This window comes from Heterodontus francisci, unplaced genomic scaffold, assembly GCF_036365525.1.
Source record: "Heterodontus francisci isolate sHetFra1 unplaced genomic scaffold, sHetFra1.hap1 HAP1_SCAFFOLD_279, whole genome shotgun sequence".
NCBI lineage: Eukaryota > Metazoa > Chordata > Chondrichthyes > Heterodontiformes > Heterodontidae > Heterodontus > Heterodontus francisci.
The window spans coordinates 1,223,138-1,229,193 of NW_027141885.1; positions in this window are offsets into that span (position 1 = coordinate 1,223,138).

Consider the following 6,056-nt stretch of genomic DNA (forward strand, 5'->3'; position numbering starts at 1 on the left):
GAATCTGAGAACAATGGGTCAGAATCTGAGAACAATGGGTCAGAATCTGAGAACAATGGGTCAGAGTCTGAGAACAATGGGTCAGAGTCTGAGAACAATGGGTCAGAATCTGAGAACAATGGGTCAGAATCTGAGAACAATGGGTCAGAATCTGAGAACAATGGGTCAGAATCTGAGAACAATGGGTCAGAGTCTGAGAACAATGGGTCAGAATCTGAGAACAATGGGTCAGAATCTGAGAACAATGGGTCAGAATCTGAGAACAATGGGTCAGAATCTGAGAACAATGGGTCAGAATCTGAGAACAATGGGTCAGAATCTGAGAACAGTGGATTGGAATGTTACAACAATGAGCAAGAGTTTATCCTCAGAACTTCACTATCTTTCTACACATTATGATCGGTTCTCATTAGACTTTCGCATCTACCTCGCACTTCGGATTGCTCAATACATTTATTATCCCATCCTCGCTCTTGTTGGTGTCCCTGGTTAGTATCTGTTTCCAGGTATTTATTCCTTAAACCATGTTTAACTGTATTATATTCCTGTAATTTTCTCTACCCTCCTTGCTGCTGTTGTTAATCCCGGTGAATATCTCCAGTAATTACCTTGATTAACCATGTTTAACTGTATTACTGCTCCTGTAATTTACTCTACCCTCCTTGCTGCTGTTGTTAATCCTGGTGAATATCTCCAGTAATTACCTTGATTAACCATGTTTAACTGCATTACTGCTCCTGTAATTTTCTCTACCCTCCTTGCTGCTGTTGTTAATCCCGGTGAATATCTCCAGTAATTACCTTGATTAACCATGTTTAACTGTATTACTGCTCCTGTAATTTACTCTACCCTCCTTGCTGCTGTTGTTATTTCTGCTGAATCTCTATCTCCAGAAATCAGCTGTATAAACCACTGCGAACGGTATTTCAGTTCTTGTAATTTACTCTCTCCTCTTTGCTGCTGATACTGTCTCTATTTCCAGCTAGGAGATCTGTAAACCCTGTTTACTGAAATACTGTTCTGGAATGTAAATTGTGGGAAGAGAGAAGACAGTGTCATTGGTCCATTGGTCTCCATCACAAACTCCATCCCCTATCTGTGAACCACATACCCGATCCTGAGGCTGAACCAGACAGATTACAACCTCTGTGTTCTATTTTTACCTTACTTGAGTTCATCTTCAAATTCTCTCCATCACCAACCCTGTCTACTACCACCTGAGTAATATCACCCGTCTCCACTTCTGCCTCAGCCCATCTGCTGCATAAACCCTCATATGTGCCTTTGTTAAATCCACACTTGACTATTCCTAATCTATCCTGGTCACCCTCCCAGTTATAAACCTCCATAAACCACAGCCCGTCCAGAACTCTGCTGCCTGTATCCTAAGTCACACCAAATCCCGATCACCCATCACCCCTGTGCTCACTGATCTACAATGGCTCTCGGTTTGGCAGCACCTTAATTTTAATATTCTCATTCTTGAGTCTGAATCACTCCATGGCCTCAAAACTCCATTAGTCCCATTCTCTTGTGCATTTCCCATATTTCTGCAAATAATATGCCTTCAATCTTTTCTCAATTCTCTTTTTAAAGTGAATTTCTTTCTCTCTGTATCTGTTCCCAGCCACGATTTTCAACTCTACAGACCCACTGGTGCTGAGGGCGCAGAAGATGGGACCCATAAAATGATGCGAACCACACAGCCGGCCACTTCTAGTGTGGTCAGCACAGTGTCCCATGGTGGGCAGTACACTCGTGTGGTCAGCACAGTGCCCAATGGTGGACAATGCTCTAGTATGGTCAGCAAAATGCCCCACGCTGGACAGAGCTCCAAAATGGTCAGCACAGTGCCCCATGCTGGACAGGGCTCTAGTATGGTCAGCACAATGCCCCATGCTGGACAGGGCTCTAGTACGGTCAGCACAATGCCCAAGCTGGACAGGGCTCTAGTATGGTCAGCACAATGCCCCATGCTGGACAGGGCTCTAGTATGGTCAGCACAATGCCCCATGCTGGACAATGCTCTAGTATGGTCAGCACAATGCCCCATGCTGGACAGGGCTCTAGTATTATCAGCACAATGCCCCATGCTGGACAGGGCTCCAGTATGGTCAGCACAATGCCCCATGCTGGACAGAGCTCTAGTATGGTCAGCACAATGCCCCATGCTGGACAGAGCTCTAGTATGGTCAGCACAATGCCCCATGCTGGACAGAACTCTAATATGGTCAGCACAATGCCCCATGCTGGACAGAGCTCTAGTATGGTCAGCACAATGCCCCATGCTGGACAATGCTCCATTATGGTCAGCACAATGCCCCATGCTGGACAGGGCTCTAGTATGGTCAGCACAATGCCCCATGCTGGACAGGGCTCTAGTATTATCAGCACAATGCCCCATGCTGGACAGGGCTCCAGTATGGTCAGCACAATGCCCCATGCTGGACAGAGCTCTAGTATGGTCAGCACAATGCCCCATGCTGGACAGAGCTCTAGTATGGTCAGCACAATGCCCCATGCTGGACAGAACTCTAATATGGTCAGCACAATGCCCCATGCTGGACAGAGCTCTAGTATGGTCAGCACAATGCCCCATGCTGGACAATGCTCCATTATGGTCAGCACAATGCCCCATGCTGGACAGAGCTCTAGTATGGTCAGCACAATGCCCCATGCTGGACAGAGCTCTAGTATGGTCAGCACAATGCCCCATGCTGGACAGAACTCTAATATGGTCAGCACAATGCCCCATGCTGGACAGAGCTCTAGTATGGTCAGCACAATGCCCCATGCTGGACAATGCTCCATTATGGTCAGCACAATGCCCCATGCTGGACAGGGCTCTAGTGTGGTCAGCACAGTGCCCCATGCTGGACAGGGCTCTAGTATGGTCAGCACAGTGCCCCATGCTGGACAGAGCTCTAGTATTATCAGCACAATGCCCCATGCTGGACAGGGCTCTAGTGTGGTCAGCACAATGCCCCATGCTGGACAGAGCTCGAGTATGGTCAGCACAATGCCCCATGCTGGACAGAGCTCTAGTATGGTCAGCACAATGCCCCATGCTGGACAGAGCTCTAGTATTATCAGCACAATGCCCCATGCTGCACAGGGCTCTAGTATGGTCAGCACAATGCCCCATGCTTCACAGGGCTCTAGTATGGTCAGCACAATGCCCCATGCTGGACAATGCTCCAGTATGGTCAGCACAATGCCCCATGCTGGACAGGGCTCTAGTGTGGTCAGCACAATGCCCCATGCTGGACAGAGCTCTAGTATTATCAGCACAGTGCCCCATGCTGGACAGGGCTCTAGTATTATCAGCACAATGCCCCATGCTGGAGAGGGCTCTAGTATGGTCAGCACAATGCCCCATGCTGGACAGAGCTCTAGTATTATCAGCACAATGCCCCATGCTGGACAGAGCTCCAGTATGGTCAGCACAATGCCCCATGCTGGAAAGAGCTCTAGTATGGTCAGCACAATGCCCCATGCTGGACAATGCTCCAGTATGGTCAGCACAGTGCCCCATGCTGGACAGTGATCTAGTTTGGTCAGCACAATGCCCCATGCTGGACAGAGCTCTAGTATTATCAGCACAATGCCCCATGCTGGACAGGGCTCTAGTATGGTCAGCACAGTGCCCCATGCTGGACAGAGCTCTAGTATTATCAGCACAATGCCCCATGCTGGACAGAGCTCTAGTATGGTCAGCACAATGCCCCATGCGGGACAGAGGTCTAGTATGGTCAGCACAGTGCCCCATGCTGGACAGGGCTCCAGTATGGTCAGCACAATGCCCCATGCTGGACAGGGCTCTAGTGTGGTCAGCACAGTGCCCCATGCTGGACAGAGCTCTAGTATGGTCAGCACAATGCCCCATGCTGGACAGAGCTCTAGTATGGTCAGCACAATGCCCCATGCTGGACAGAGCTCTAGTATGGTCAGCACAATGCCCCATGCTGGACAATGCTCCAGTATGGTCAGCACAATGCCCCATGCTGGACAGGGCTCTAGTGTGGTCAGCACAGTGCCCCATGCTGGACAGGGCTCTAGTATGGTCAGCACAGTGCCCCATGCTGGACAGAGCTCTAGTATTATCAGCACAATGCCCCATGCTGGACAGAGCTCTAGTATGGTCAGCACAATGCCCCATGCTGGACAGGGCTCTAGTATGGTCAGCACAATGCCCCATGCTGGACAGAGCTCTAGTATGGTCAGCACAATGCCCCATGCTGGACAGGGCTCTAGTGTGGTCAGCACAGTGCCCCATGCTGGACAGAGCTCTAGTATGGTCAGCACAATGCCCCATGCTGGTCAGGGCTCTAGTGTGGTCAGCACAATGCCCCATGCTGGACAGAGCTCTAGTATGGTCAGCACAATGCCCCATGCTGGACAGAGCTCTAGTATGGTCAGCACAATGCCCCATGCTGGACAGGGCTCTAGTATGGTCAGCACAATGCCCCATGCTGGACAGAGCTCTAGTATGGTCAGCACAATGCCCCATGCTGGACAGGGCTCTAGTGTGGTCAGCACAGTGCCCCATGCTGGACAGGGCTCTAGTATGGTCAGCACAGTGCCCCATGCTGGACAGAGCTCTAGTATGGTCAGCACAATGCCCCATGCTGGACAGAGCTATCGTATGGTCAGCACAGTGCCCCATGCTGGACAGTGCTCTAGTATGGTCAGCACAATGCCCCATGCTGGACAATGCTCCAGTATGGTCAGCACAATGCCCCATGCTGGACAGGGCTCTAGTGTGGTCAGCACAGTGCCCCATGCTGGACAGGGCTCTAGTATGGTCAGCACAATGCCCCATGGTGGACAGGGCTCTAGTATTATCAGCACAATGCCCCATGCTGGACAGAGCTCTAGTGTGGTCAGCACAATGCCCCATGCTGGACAGAGCTCTAGTATGGTCAGCACAATGCCCCATGCTAGACAGGGCTCTAGTATGGTCAGCACAATGCCCCATGCTGGACAGGGCTCTAGTATGGTCAGCACAGTGCCCCATGCTGGACAGGGCTCTAGTATGGTCAGCACAGTGCCCCATGCTGGACAGAGCTCTAGTATGGTCAGCACAATGCCCCATGCTGGACAGAGCTCTAGTATGGTCAGCACAATGCCCCATGCTGGACAGAGCTCTAGTATGGTCAGCACAATGCCCCATGCTGGACAGAGCTCTAGTATGGTCAGCACAATGCCCCATGCTGGACAGAGCTCTAGTATGGTCAGCACAGTGCCCCATGCTGGACAGAGCTCTAGTATTATCAGCACAATGCCCCATGCTAGACAGGGCTCTAGTATGGTCAGCACAATGCCCCATGCTGGACAGAGCTCTAGTATTATCAGCACAATGCCCCATGCTGGACAGAGCTCTAGTATGGTCAGCACAGTGCCCCATGCTGGACAGGGCTCTAGTATGGTCAGCACAATGCCCCATGCTGGACAGAGCTCTAGTATGGTCAGCACAGTGCCCCATGCTGGACAGGGCTCTAGTATGGTCAGCACAGTGCCCCATGCTGGACAGGGCTCTAGAGTGGTCAGCATAGTGCCCCATGCTGGACAGGGCTCTAGTATGGTCAGCACAATGCCCCATGCTGGACAGAGCTCTAGTATGGTCAGCACAATGCCCCATGCTGGACAGGGCTCTAGTATGGTCAGCACAGAGCCCCATGCTGGACAGGGCTCTAGTATGGTCAGCACAATGCCCCATGCTGGACAGAGCTCTAGTATGGTCAGCACAATGCCCCATGCTGGACAGAGCTCTAGTATGGTCAGCACAATGCCCCATGCTGGACTGGGCTCTAGTATAGTCAGCACAATGCCCCATGCTGCACAGGGCTCTAGTATGGTCAGCACAATGCCCCATGCTGGACAGAGCTCTAGTATGGTCAGCACAGTGCCCCATGCTGGACAGAGCTCTAGTATGGTCAGCACAATGCCCCATGCTGGACAGGGCTCTAGTATAGTCAGCACAATGCCCCATGCTGCACAGGGCTCTAGTATGGTCAGCACAATGCCCCATGTTGGACAGAGCTCTAGTATTATCA